The 15,394-nt window shown below is 41.4% G+C and overlaps 1 protein-coding gene across 2 annotated transcripts in view; it reads right to left on the reverse strand.

The window, feature by feature from the left end:
* The window catches only part of mpp7a (membrane palmitoylated protein 7a), a 141,907-nt gene that overhangs the window by 116,705 nt on the left and 9,808 nt on the right, over window positions 1-15,394 (reverse strand). The window contains exon 1 of one of the 2 annotated variants that reach the window (XM_042399018.1): window positions 4,438-4,701. The exons of the other annotated variant lie outside the window; for it this stretch is intronic. The gene's annotated coding sequence lies outside the window, so the exon portion shown is untranslated. Of the gene's footprint in view, window positions 1-4,437; window positions 4,702-15,394 lie in introns of those variants that run through there. 2 annotated transcript variants of the gene reach the window in all.

Raw genomic sequence — 15,394 nt, forward strand, 5'->3', positions numbered from 1 at the left:
CCATTTTTAAACACAACGCATTTAATCTCATGATATCACATTTCTCACGATTAAGTAAATACAGTATCCATTCAATGTGTAGTGACAACAGTTGACCACTAGATGGAGCAATCTGCTCATTAACGTTCTCTGTCCTCCACATTGTGCAGAAACATTGTATTTATAGCAGACAGTGTCAGTCTGCATGGCTGCGTTTGTTTATATTTGTCTCTGTCCTCATCATGACCTCGGATGTGCCCCAGGGTGCCAGTAAAGATGGTCACCAGTAATCTCATCCACTGGCCGCCAGGGCCCCATTATTACTAAAACTAAGGAGGGGCCACGCAGACTGGCAGCAGTTTATCACATTAACACACAGCAGCCTGTTTTGTTATTAGTGGTAATGTAGTTCAGGCTATGCACAGACACAGAAAACGATTATGAAAAGCTATTATGAAATCATGTCACAATACAGTTTGAGGAACAAAACTATTTTGCAGCACCTTTCTGTCATATCAACACCTTGACTATTCTCAATTCCAGCTGCTTTAATAAGCACAACGCCACATTAACTTTTTAGGGGATGATTTATCAATATTTCATGCTGCTGAGCTTACTGCTGGATGCAATGAGAATGTCTTTTTTTTAAGAAAAGGTATTTGCGTACTGAAGAATCAACTGTTTTGGTACATCTGGCATACAGTACAGTAAATAGTGACGGCATGCTGGGACACTTGAATAGAGCAGAGCCATAGTTAATGTTATTTGTAACATGTGTGCTTTTCCTAGTGGTCAAAGTGCCTGCTGTGAAAAGAGTGTATGGAAACTTCAATAACAAACACATTTTTAAACTGTTATCATATGTCCACCTCCCATATTAAACACACAATAAAGACGTCACATATACTATGGATGCTGCATATCTACATAATAATACAAGCAAAGTCTTGGTTGGACAAAACAAGCAATCTGAAGGTGTTACCTTGGAAATTGCGATGTGTTTTATAGAATCAAAGATTACTCATAAAAAGAATGAGTCCATAATGAAGACAATGATGAGTTGCAGCCCTACACTGTACTCTCCTCCTTGTCTTAACACCTCCTCCACCTCCTCCCACCTTTCCTATCTGGTTCCCATGCAGACACAGCAGCCCTTTGTCTCTCCTTGACCCATTAACAGGGAGAGGAGGCCACAGTCACTACTATCAGTCACCACTCACACATTCCACTTTCTCTCTCTCTCTCTGTCACACACACACACACACACAGTGATTCACAGCATGCAGGGTCGTCACAGAATTGTTAATGACCAATTCAATTAATCCTAGGCATGAAATGGGAGAATTCATTTTTCTATAAAGTCAACAGGAGGACAGAAAGACAGAGGAAGGAAGGACTGGGGGTGGTGGAGGGAACGGAGGAGTAGAACACATTTCGCTTAATCAAAAAATATAATTGACGTGAGTGCTTACTGCTTTACTTAAGCCCTGCAGCACCCGACGTACTGTGCCTGAATCAAATTATATTTATTTATAGGGGGGGGAGAGGCCAATGCCGTAATCCCCTATATGAACAATATATGTCCTCTGTCGCTCCACCTTCCGCTGACATTAATTAGATGATGATGGATTTGCAGATGAGCGACTTGGGCAGCAAATAACAGCGAGACAGAGAGAGAACAGCAGGTAGCCATAAGCCTCACTAATCTGGAAGTCCGTCTAAACGCCAGTGTTGCTGGGTAACCTACATCCTGAGCAGCGGAGTGAATTACGCTACCTGGAATGCTTGAGTGGAGGGAGGAGGGGGTGGTGGGGGGGGGGGGGGGGGGACACATAGGAACAGAGAGACAGCTGCTTTGACAGACGGACAGACGGACAGATTGGAACGAAACAGATAAGAAAGCAGTGACGCAACAGACACATAGACCGACAGGATAAAGCCGGATCTACACACGTCTCCTGTGCACGTTTACACACACACACACACGCACACATGCTGTGTGTGTTTACAGAACGAGTTAACAGAGCTGCAGCGGGAAGTGGAAGTGAGCCCATTAATAGATGCATAATTGATAGAGCTTGTGGAAAGATTGAGGGTAAGAGAGGAGGGAAAGAATAAGATAAAGGGGATGATGGAAAAAAACAAAAGCAAAGAAAGAAATAAAGGAAAGTCAAGGGGCTAAATATAGAAAAATAAAGAAAGAGTGAGAAAGAAAAAAAGAAGTGTGGATATCACAAACTTCCATCAGTCCATCTGGAAGCTGTGTACCACCCTACTGCCAGAAATAACTATTTTAACCTTCACTCATAACTGCCTCTAAAAATAATCCCTTATACTATCAACATGCAGTTGTGTTAAAATTGTAGGCATGAGGCACGAAACTGGTCACATCAGGCTAACTGCTGAACCGAGAAATCTCCTCTGAGCAGGGATGGGTATCGCTTTAAAATTTTTTGATACTAGCATAGATATACTCCTTGAATTTAAGTATCAATACCAAAACAATGATACCTTACTTTAAGGAATAAAAAGACGTTTTTCTGCCTTTTGTTCATTCAGCAAAAGTTAAAGCTGAAGTTCTCAAATAGTACATTCCTATCAGCACAAGGAGCCCTTACAGGAGCTCGTCTTTAATTGGCAAAAGTAAATATTTGATCAAAGGAAAGTAAGGAACACTACAAATATGACCAGACATTCAATGCCAGCTCTCACTTCCTGAAAGTTTTTCATACTCTGTGCTACAGACACGCTTTAGTTTGGAGTTCAAACACCAAAAATGTCAAACATTCGATAGCTCCAACTTCTTCAATGTGTGATGATTTGAAACATTTCTTGTCATATATGACGGTAAACTGGTGATCTTTGGGTTTTGGACTGTTGGTCCAAATATGTCACCTTAGGCTCTGCAAATTTAAAATGATTTTCTATTATTGTTGTAAGTACTTAATCGAGAGAATAAAAATGATTGTTAGTTGCAGTCCTATTTTAGTTGGTACAAAAAAAGTATGAAGGTTTTGATATCTAGCTACATATCTGAGTCAGGGGGGTCAGTTGGAGTTCAGATAGCAAAATTAGCATCTCTGAAGAGCCACGGACAAAGTGGAGAGGGTCAAAGTCGGACCCTCGATTAGGTTACACCAATAAAGACACAAATACACATGCAATCATGCTCGGAAGATGGAACGATAAACATTTAACTGAGTCTGAGACGTGAGCTACTTACACAGCCACTCACCTACTCAGTGACTTCTATTAAACATAAAACTGAAAGTGCAAAAGCAAATGTGTGTCAGTCAGCATTCGCATGAACTGCTGAAGTGGATGTGTACCTGTTCAGCCACTGTGCGCAGGTAGAATTGAATTCATCAGCATCAGCTACAAGTCTGACATCTAACTGTGAGAGAGCTATCTAAAAATAGGGCTTTTATTTAGTTAATCCTCAGAGAGGTGGCTTTTTGGATATGCTGTTTTCACTTGACAGTTCTGCTGTACTGTGTTGCAAAAAATATCCAGAGCTTTTCAGGCTTGAAGGTAAGTGTAAGGAGATCATTTGCTATTAAGGATTATTCTCTTACCTACAGTCATTTAACGATTAATCTGAGAAAATTGTGAAAATGCCAGCCCAAGATGACATGTAAGTGTTTTAAGAGCACTGACAAAAGGCGTTCCTTAGTTCTTTTGTGTTTACACTAATTTAGAGCTTGAGTCACACCCAGCTCCGAAGGGACAGTAACACCTGGGACTGGGAGGGAGTAATGACTTCATCTTCATGTTTTGACTTGGCAAATAAGACACAAGCCATCCCTCCTGCTTTGAAACAAAAACATCACTTGTAGTAACTGATAATCCTGGTGCTAAGCTGCTTATGATAGAAAACAAACAATTACTAGATGCCACCCAGCTGGTACTGTGGCATCATCTTTGCCACAGACGGGACTTCACAGTGATAAATAGATGCACTGCAGTGAGATGGTGTCCACTCAAAAACAGGAGAAATACTTGAGATGTGTGATGAGAGTGTTGCCTTACTCCCCTCACTCATAATATTTGTATTATTCGTGCATGTTAGCAAAGCCATTATGGAAAAATGCATCAGAGAGAAGAGGGGCAGGATGCAGTCATGCGGCCACATTTGTGGCTTTCAAGTGGAAAGTGGCTTTCCTCACAAACAAAAACACAATCTCCTCAAAAACAGGATGAAAATTGTTTTCAGCCAACACACAAAGACAATTACAGCCATTTTTATACCACATTCAAAATCCAGTAGTTAGATCCTGCCATTATCTCAGACTTTTGTCTCTCTAGGAGCCACTATGCCACCCACTGGAGTCACTTCTTCCTTTAAAGTGCCACACATTGGGCACAGTCCCACCCTCTACCTCCTTCCTGCTGCTCAGGACACAAACACAGGTGTAAATCAGCCGGCATGACAGCTCTGCCATCCGCACTGTTACTCACTCTGGCAGGAGGATTCCAAACTGCTGAGCATCCTCAATGCTGCCTCGTCCTCAATCACCCTCCTTCAGCCTCCCACACACTGCCCAAAGACAGCCGAGGCCTCTTAAGAAGCACTTATGAAAGAAGCAGGTTTAAATTATGTCTGTGCCTGTGAGTTAGGAAGCAGTTATAGAAACAAAACGTTGGCCCACTGAGATTCCACAAAGTGAAAAACAGGTCCAGTACTGCATGCTGGAAAGCGGTCACACCACTCGGTGAGAAACGTTTCTCAGGATGGACAAAGATACTCTGTTCAGAGAAGGATACACAGAGATGATATGTAATTTTACTGCTGCAACTTTAATCAGTGGGGACATTTCTGAGGAAAGTCAAGGTTTTTACACAGATGCTGCTTTGTTCTCTTTGAAATTGATTCTCAACCTGCGGTGGGGATGTTCAACGAGGTTGCTTGTATTGTATGGCATAAAATGACTAAGAATGACAACAGCTGATTTTGCAGAAGGTAAAAAATAAACCGCAGTTCCTGGCAATACCAATTGTTTCCCAAGGATATTCAATACATACTGTATGCTGGCTGCAAACGGTCCTCAGATCACATCTTGTATGAAATAATTACGATAACAATATTCAATTGTATATCATTATTGGTGTTTAAAAAAAACGTCCAGTTTAAAATGTATTCAAATCAACACATTTGGAACACAATGAGTGGCGTCTATGAAGGAGTACTTGAGCTCATCTGATAGGGCTGTGGGGGTAAATCAGATGAAAAAGACTGGTAACCACTGCGTTAGAGAGAACTGTCTGCCTAAAACTTAGATAATATTGAATGCTTCAACTGAGCAGCCTACCTGCGGACCAAGAAAATGCACCCAAGTCCTCCTGAGTTTGGTTTTAATCATATGAAGAACGCAAGCCATACTTGCACAGGAAGTAAATTCATAAATGCACGTCATGACAACACTATAAGTGGCATTCTTGCATGTGTTGGGGGAGGGAGGCTTGTTTTTTACTTCCTTATGGCCCGCACCTAGGTTGTGCAATCTTCAGTTGTGCACACATGGTTTCCTATAATGAAAAACAACCAAATTGTGTGGTAAAAGGAAGCTTACTGCACATCAGACCAACAGTACACAACAAAGCCACAGTGAATGCTTTAATCAACCCAGAGTCTTCTCCACAAACACAGACCAAGGTTTTGATTTGTGGCTCCTCCATAGTTAAAAAACACCAATGCATCTCTTTCTTTCCCCCTCCACCCCTACCACTCTTCTCCCTATTCTTCACTCGTCCATTCCCCCCTCTACGTGGACATATGATCCACTAGAGAGTAATGAAACACGTCTTCAAAATGACCCAGACCTGACCCTCACCAAGGCACACCGACACAAAGACAGATGGGCTGCAGCAACCAACAGCTGAGCCCCACACATGTACAGCTTAATGCACACAGGAAGCTCAAGCGTGTGTGTGAGTGCAACATACACTACCCTAAATAGTAAGCAAGAATCACATGAATAATACTTCTTCATGACATTAGGGAAGCTGGAAAACCGGCATCTTATCTTATGAGATAACTGCTGGCATTGTTGTAGAGCATTTTTTGAATTTCAGTGATGTAATGAGCAATTTTAAGACCTTAAGCTTCAAAATAGTCCCATATTAGTAAATGTAAGTTTGAGCAAAGTAACAAAAATTTTAACAAGCTGTTATATAAACTTACTGTGTTAACCAGAGAGTACACCAGACATGTGAACAGACCACAATATCATCGAGTATCCACTATAGTAGAGTCAGCCCATGTAATTTCCTTAAAAGTCCTGTGATACACGCAATTATGTAACACCCGGTGCAGCATGCACTCAGTAAAAGCTCATGGGTGGAATAGTAAAGACGATGATGATGCAAATCCTTTTAGACATTTACATGAGCTTTTATATGATGATTGTTGACATGGAAACTATCAGGTTAGCATGCATGAATAAGCATTCGCGCTTTGCAGGCTAAGCTCGGCTGTGTGCTATTGTTTGGTGGGCATTACCTCATCGCATGAAACTCTATACTGCTCTGACAGTCTGCAGTGAAACATAAGAGGGTCTGTGGAGTATGTGTGCTTGCGCATGTGTATCTAACGACATCATTATCAATTTATACTGACTAGTGCATGAGAAGAGACGGCTCGTGAACATCAGTCTACTGAGAGATTGAGATTATCAATGACAAGCAAGAGCACTGGAAGCATGTATTTATGAAGTTAGAGTGCTCAACACGCTGCATTCACATGTACAGTATGTATACTATACAACTTGACTGAATAGCCTGGAATGCTTTCTCCCCTCACATTCATCACTCAACATGAAGCAAATGCGAGTAATGCTGCTTTTCTAAATATTTATCCCAGAATGTGGAGACTTTGCACATTGCATATTTGCGCTTGATCAGACTATGGCTCTTAAGGGGTGAACAATATATATTGTAAGACGATATAAATTTGTCAATCATCAGAGATTTTGCTATGCCATTTATATCAAGGTAGCTATCTCCTTTATATCCCAGATTGTATTAGGCCACTGAAAATGATGTTGCAAATCTGTTTTATTGCAATATGTCACTTTTATATGATTTCTGTTGCCTTGATCTGTTATTTCATTTGCTGGACACGAGCCAAAACAGGTATTTCTGTCTAGTTACATTTCCTATAAAGAGTTTTGCAATTGGTTTTCAAACAAAATGTACATCATCATATATATTCACATTGTTATATAAAATTACATTTACCGTGATACAGGTTTGGTCCATATTGGCTGTTCCCAATCACTCTTATGCCAGGTTCAGACTACACAATATTTTTGTCTGATAAGATGTTATTGTGTCAAATTAGGTGATTACAGAGTTATAAATTCTTGCTGTGACTTGGCTGAGAGACACGACAGACTACACGCTGGTACCCGACCAATCCTTGCTTGCCATCTTCCACGACCTGCGTGATGTCATGAGAAGAAGGTACCAGGGACCAACTTCCAGGAACAAGAATGTAAACAAACTATGGTGTCCGGTCCAAAGCAATGTGTATGATATTGGATGTTGGGTTGCCATAGCGCCACAAACCTTTCCTCTGTTTCACAGTTCCACCTAGAAGCATAAGCAGCAGTAACATCATTCCTCTTTTGCTTCGGCATGTTTACAGTGTGTCGAAGAGCAGTCTGTGCACCTACTGGTCAACGTCACGGACACCGTGTGGAAGTTCTCATACTAGGCGGCAGTAACCGTGTTAATGTTGACACTTTATGTCCTAACAGATGGAGTAAGTCTGACGGAGCAGATGAAGAAAGGTGGTTAAATAGTGTGTTGGCAGTTTTGCTGGTAGCAGAAGCTCCACTAAAGCTGTTCCTCTGGGTACATCAAGGCAACTGTCAGCCAGGGTCAGCAAAGCACCAGACAATCTCATGTTTTTACCCAAAAATCAGACTTTGATGATTAAGTCCAGGACTGATTTCAATCACTGTCAAGTGTGTGTGACAGAGTGTGTGAGTACTTCTGAATAATCCTTTCAGCAAATCACATTGTGAAGATTTTATTTCCCCCTAGAGAGTGGACACACACACACACACACACACACACACGCCTCTGAGCAGATGAGATGGATCCACAAAATCAATCATGACAATTCAGTGTCATATACTATATATATACACAGATTGACAGCGTGACCTTGAAGACTGCAAATGAAGCATTTTCCACGACAGAGCAACATGACACGCACATACGCACACACACACACACACACAAACACACACAGGGTGTCAGGACAGAAGTATCATCATAGCTGTCGCCTGGCACAGTGACAGCAGCCATAATGGAGTGTCAGCGATCAGCACCTCCCAAATTACCAACACACTCAGGTCAACCTGCAGCTTAATACTCTGAATCTGCAGCTTAGGAGAGAAGGGGAGAAGTGTGGGTGTGAGGATGTGTGTGTGTGTGTATGGGGTAGATGGTGGGGGGGGGCGGATGCATGTGTGTGCCAAGCCTTAGGTCTTACAGACCTTCACAGCAGAGCCATTAACCTCTTTGGGATTTTTCCTGTGATTAGACAAGTGATGTTCTCTCAAGATGCAAACTGCGATGGGAGTTCAAGCTTATAATTTTTGCTCGTCTTCTATTCTGCTGCCTCAACTTCAGGTTGATTTTTTCCCCTTTGGAAATGGAAGAGAGAGGCAGATCTCAAATGTGTCCTGTAGCACAGTGTAATGACTCCCAGGTCATCTCCTTTCAATTAAAGGGATTGACGCTGTAATAAGTGGGGTTCTGTGGTAAGACTCTGGGGCTGTTTTTAGAGCCAGAGGAGCTTTAGAGTCGGGTTGCTGGGTAAAGGGGGTGAGCGTAAAGTGATGACTGGGCTGTTAGTGGTGGTGGGATAGTGTAAGTGTGTCCCTGTGCGCCTGTCTAGCCACAGATTCCTGGCTCTTGATTAGATAAGTGTTGAGCAGTAACTCTAGATGGTAGGGGGGCTTGGCAAAGCCTGTCTGGGCAAAGAAAAAGGGACTACAATGTGATCTCAACATCTATTTGGCTCCACGGTACATTCGATGCTGCTGATTTCTTAAAAACTGACTCAAGATCAGACAAGAGCTGTCGGCTGATGTTAAGACACATCAGCAAGTCTGTTTGTGCATGTCTTATGTGGTAGATGAAAATCAATTCATAATCTTTTTTGGAAGGCAGGTGGCATAGTTCAGATAATGGCTTGTAAAAACAGGCCTGTGTGCAGCAGCTTTTAATGGCCACTAACATGTTTTAGCTGTAATTTGCATTTATTGCATGGCTCTGATGTGCATACGGCATGCAAGGATACTTATCATGCATGTTATACACCTACTTTGGTGTGACTGTACAGTTGTTTCTCCAAGCACATTGCTGAATTGAATACATCTTCTAGTAGAATCGGCTCTCTGAGGCAGCTGAGTGTGTTTACTCATAATTGCTGGACCCCCAAGAGCCTTTATTAATCTCAGAGTTGCAGTGTGTTTCAGCGTACTGTGAGTCTTTCTTTCCTGTCTTTGCACACTCGTTGCTGGTAATTCAGCAGAGTGAAAGCATTAGCCAGAGCAAGACGAGTTATTACATGCGATTAGCAGTTAGACTGTGAGACACTGTAAGGTTTGGGGGGAGAGAGACAAACAGAAGTGTTTACAGAGAGATCAGTGCAGGTTCATGTGCAGTCAAGTAGCTCTGCAGCTTAATGCTGCTGGGAAAGTGTGTGTGTCTGAGGGGGGAAGAGAACTGGATGATCCAGCAACACAAAAGGCAGGAAATGAATTCTGTGTCAGCTGAATTTTTCTATCAGAAGGCCTCCTTTATCTCTCCGTTAGTTCCACCAATTAACACATACCTCCACCACGCCATGCAGTTTGCAGACATATTAGACTGAAGTGAAAACAAGGGTGTGTGTAACCTCATTTCCCGCTACTCCAAATGGGTTTTGGTTGCTAGGATGAAGAGAGTAGGCATGAAGTGGGGGGCATGAAGAACAATGCTTCAATTGAGTCACAAAGTGGCACCCCAAAACTCTACATGACTCACCTCATTTAAATACCATAAGTCTTTAAGTGAATAACAGTGTTCTGAAAAGGGTCATCAAGGGACTTTACACCACAGTGGATGAATGCGTCACTAATGTGAGCGATTCAGTTTGAATTAAAGATTCAGACTCCGTCACATCCATCAGATGTTGGTGTGCTGCTGAGCTGAAAGACACTCTGTCCAGCCAATAACGAGCCCTATTGTCTACGACAGCCTTTCTAAGTGGCTAAGCAGCACCTGTCAGCAGCCTGATAATCACATACACACACACACACAGAGGAAGAGATTCCAACACACACAAATGCACTCACACACAAACACACACACACACACACATTATATATGCACTCAAACGCCACTCACCTCCATTAAATCTCCCTGCCTCCGCGCCTTCTTCATCACTCACTCTGAAGCGCTCTCATCTCCTCTCTCCTCCACGTTACACACACACACACACACACACACACACACAATGACATACATCCAGCACTTCCTCCTCCACTCGAGCGGAGTGGTATCGCTTTCTGCCACAGCCTGCCTCTCATCTCACTGCTGCTTTGTCAGTGAAACCAGAGACATGATGCAGCAGTTTATAAAGCCTGGGGTTAAATTTTTTTTTAAAAGTCCCTAAAAGATAAACAACAGTAAGAGGATTATTGGAGGAAGTGTTTTATGACCAATGTTACATGTAACAGCACAGAAAGGCAGGGAAGAGCATTGTGGGATTAGATGTGGGTAATTTGCAGGCATTTTAAGTGCTTTATCATGTTAAATTATGGGATTAGAAGGTGAAGTTCTGTGGAAGTGATAAAGGTTTTAGTGAACAAAGAACAGGTCCAACCTTTGACTTGTTTTTTGCCATCTAAAAAATCTGGGTTCAAAAGTGCAACCATTTTGGTGAAAAATGCTGTTGTGTTATTGTTTTTCTCTCTTTTCTTGATACCAAGGCCTTATATTACAGAAACCACTTTAGGTCCCAACTGGAAAGCTAGTGACTCTGCACAAATCTGTCACGAACCACCTGGTTCATGAACTCTGCAGATTCTAAATAAATAACTAAAAACACTTTCATTACTGGACTGGAACAGATATAAACTCGGCAACACAGGAGACAGGACGAGTCCTTGATCAAGACTAAACTTTGCTACCCTGTAAATACTAACTACATTCCAGACCTTTCAACCACAAATCTGCAATGCACGCTTCCCAGGACTCCAAGTGCAAACAGGGAGTAGCCATCACTGCAACTCACTGACACTTCTTAACTTTTCTCGATAACATTTTCTTGTAAATCACGTCATCTTTGGCTGAGAAATCCCTGATGACTCTTACTGAGTCAGTGGAGGAGTGCTTGGCTGCTATCAGCAGTGTGAGTTAGATAATGCCAGCACTGAGAAATGATGCCTGAGCAGTAAGCAGCAGAACTACACTGTGACCAATGTCTAAAATTATTATTTTGACATTTAAAACTGTGATATATATTATACACAAGCAAAAACTGATGCATAAACACACACAGGACAGGTGACTGGGATGGCAAGCACGACTAGTGATAATCCTTATTTCTGTGAATGAAGCCCACACTGAAATTCTGTATTACCTCATTACACAACAACTCTTTCACTGGTAGACTTCACACTTGCAAGCAGCTGTCTAAATCACTCAGAACTACTGATGCATTTTCCGCGCCTTATAAGGCCTGACTTCTTTAAAACAACGTTTAGGGATGAACAAGAATTAGTGTGTATCATTATTTATGGAGCCTCTATTGCTCCATTGTGGCTGGAGAAACTAGTTCTTGCTCAGAACAAGGCTTTTCAATAAACAGAGCACACAATGCTGCCACTGATGTGACTGACAGGTGAGAGCAAACTGATGAGTGATCTTTAACACACACTCTGTGTAAATACACTCAGGTGTACACAATACACAGAGCTGTACATACACACACACACATACACACACAAGCAGCAAGCTTTCTATCACCGTTGCTTGGATACATCCATTTGTTGAGAACTTTTGTGTTTGCATTCCTCCAGTCTAAATGTCTGAAAGTCTGGCATAGCTTTGAGATGACATTGTTGTGTAAAGTAGGATCTTTCTTTCTATAATTATGTGCTACCCAGTCCTATTTATAATTTATAGTTTTCTTTGTTTCTTTAAACACCATAGTCTTTTTGAGAAAGAAGAAAACTGGATTTAGTTTAGTATTTTCTAGATGAGATTTTGAATTAGAAAATTCAAATGGAAGGCATTTCATGTAACCTTTTAGCAGTTTTTAATTCCCTGCAAGGCATCGCTGCTGCTATCAAATGGAGATACTTACACAAAGCAGCTCTTTGTATCACACATTCTCCTGCAAGATACAGATGTTTTAAATTATGATATACGGTATGTGCATTTATACGCTCATGCAGGAATGTTATTGGAAGATAATGCAAATTACACAACAGCCATGAAGATTTACAATTTCTCCTCCGGGTTTCAATATAAACTCACTCTGACTGCTGTGTGAAATTTGGAGAGGATAAACATACAATAACAAAGAAACTAAACAGTACTATAAAATAGAGGTATTTTGTCAATGAGTACAGCTGATTATGTACACCTGCCTGGGACTATATTGCATGTCAATGAATGAAGAGATAAGAGAAGACCACCCATTCACCTCTCCCCATTTAGGATCTGATCATTTCTGCGACACCTTTGCTTTGAAGATTACACTTTAATATGACTCACTGCTAACTGACACACGTTTCTGCCATTATGTGCAAGACTACAAAATGTAACTTGAGGGTTCAAATGAGCGTGAGACACTTGTACACCTCAGTCGCACAACAGGAATAATGTCCACAATGTGTTGTGCTAGACATGTTATTTTTTATATCTCTCCTCTGCCAGCATCCTTTCTTTTCTCTTTTACACTCTGCGGTTATCCTTTCAAATCACAACTGTCAGGATCTACTTAAGCCTCCCCTGTAAGGAGAACTTTACACACTTAGCTAATGCAAGGAGTTTGCCAGTTGTCCTTTCCTTTGACTAGTTTTACAGACACGTTAGTTGTATTAGGCTAGGCTTACCCATTTATGTGACACCCAAACAAGTCTCTTCATCTGTGAGAGTACTAGGCTCTAATCCTCACAGTGTTCATTTAAAACCAGATTAACACCAATCAATCTAAGGTGACACTGGGGCACTCTTTACACCATCGCCTCTGTCTCACTAGTCTCTTCTTTGGAGATGATTCCCTGTTTTACCTGGATGCTAGCTGGATCATAGTTGTGTGTTAGTTGCATTATATTTAATATGGTTTAATGAAAGGCTAGGCTGATGGTGGAGCGCGAAGGCTGTCGAATCAAGCTTTTCAAGTTAACCATAAGTGAACCAATGACATCCTGCAGATTAAGAACTATTCATATCATGCATAATAACATACAGATGATGACTCCTAGCAGGCTATGATGTGAAAGAGCCTGCATGTTTTTATTCTAAACCCTACAGAAGCTGATCTCACTGTTTAATAGTTCCTCCTTCAACCTGAAGTTGCATTTCTCAGCAAATTCAGCTTCTGCATTGTTTATTTGGAATGCAATATGCACTGTCTTGGGTCATGATAGTTAAGAACACAATGACATGGTTTGAAACCCAAGCCTAAAATAGCTAGCTGACCTCTTAGCTTTACCTTTGACCCCTACTTAACCTCTTCCTCTGTCAGCTGATGAGGCAAAATGAGTTATCCTATTACTGTGAGTGGTGTCCAACAATAACATCTAAAACCGACAACTTCACCTAATCTGAAGAGATTAAAGATTTTAAAGATTAAAGTAGCATGTAGCGATATTCTTCTTGACAAATTACATTCTAGGCAGAAACATGACATTTATGTGTAATAAAGTTATACCGTACAGGGTCGTGCAAGGGATCTTATGTTTATGCTTTCATGCAGTATTTCACCACCACTGATATTTGTGAGATTTATTGTGCACACAGACCTATCTGATGCTGTAGCACTCCTTGTCTCTGCTAAAGACAATATTGATGCCTTGGCTTAGGCCTTCAATGGGTGTAACCCATGTGCGCTTTTCCAATAATAGCAAATTATCTGCCAACAATAATTTCTAAGTAATCAGGTAAAAAGAGGAGTTTCAACTTTTATTACACTGTTCTTGAAATTTCAAAGACAGTCCAGGAAGAATCCAAGTAATTTGAGACTCATTGCTTTGGAACTTGGATCTATTTACTCTTTTTGAAAGCTTTATGTGCACACTCCCTCCTTCTCATGTAACCTAGGCCTTTACAGGACACAGACAAAGAGGAGGAAATTACAGAGACACATTGTAAGAAGATCTTTAACACATTCCAAGTCAAAGATCTCAACTCCAAAATGATATCGACTAATTTAGAGATTGAATTTGTTAGTCAAAATGCACATGATGGGAATATTCTGGCTAAATTTTGTTATCTTTCTGAAGGAAGCATCTTGCCTTCCTCACACTGTCCTTAAATCTATAACTTTGCTGACTTTGTAACTGCTGTTACTATATAAAGCCAGCTCTCAGCATGATCTTGTGTCAGACTTATAATGACACTTTATATGAGACAAACTGTGAAAAAATGTTTTGTTTTTGTATTTTATTTGCAGTTGTCTGGTAGGCGATTCAGTCTCAAGTGGATGGCTGGTGAATGCGTCTCTGGCAGATCTCCGCCACAAGATTTGTTCAACTTTAACACCAGTTTCATCCTGTAAAAAAAGCAGTCTGTTCCACAGTGGCCCACTGGCACACAATACTCCTCTGTTCACCGGATGCCAAATGATCCAGTCATCACCCTCCATGCCACCCTGCCCCCAACCCCCCCTCACCCCTCCTTTGCTATCTGTCTCAGCCTTTTCTCTCTGTATGTGTTTGTCCCTGACCATGACAGAAGCCGCTGATGGTCAGTGAGATTAGTGGCCAGCCGCTGAAGGGATGACTTCAAAATGGACAAAGAAAGAGCTGCTTTGTCTCTGTCTGGTGCCAATGACCCCGGAAGAAAGAGGGGAAACCGGAAGGACAGAAAAAGCATTACAAGAGCCATTGTAATGACCAACTGTGAGAGGTTTGGAGGAGAGCTGAGAAGATTGCAGTATCTTGGTAGTCACATCACATTATGTCAGATCCCCCCAAACAACATCAGATTGATGTTATTAAGACATTAGTGGCCTTCAAATTACTTCAACAGTAATTTGAGTTTTATGAAGTATGCTCTGCAACTCTTGTTACTATCCACTTCTCATTGTCTCATATCTGTAGTAGGTTTTGGGTTATCCAATAACATGTCAGTCTAGACAAGCTGTAGTCCTTTAACATGTTGTACTATGCTCCATAAACAAACC

The sequence above is a fragment of the Thunnus maccoyii genome, chromosome 21 (assembly GCF_910596095.1).
Source record: "Thunnus maccoyii chromosome 21, fThuMac1.1, whole genome shotgun sequence".
Classification (NCBI taxonomy): domain Eukaryota; kingdom Metazoa; phylum Chordata; class Actinopteri; order Scombriformes; family Scombridae; genus Thunnus; species Thunnus maccoyii.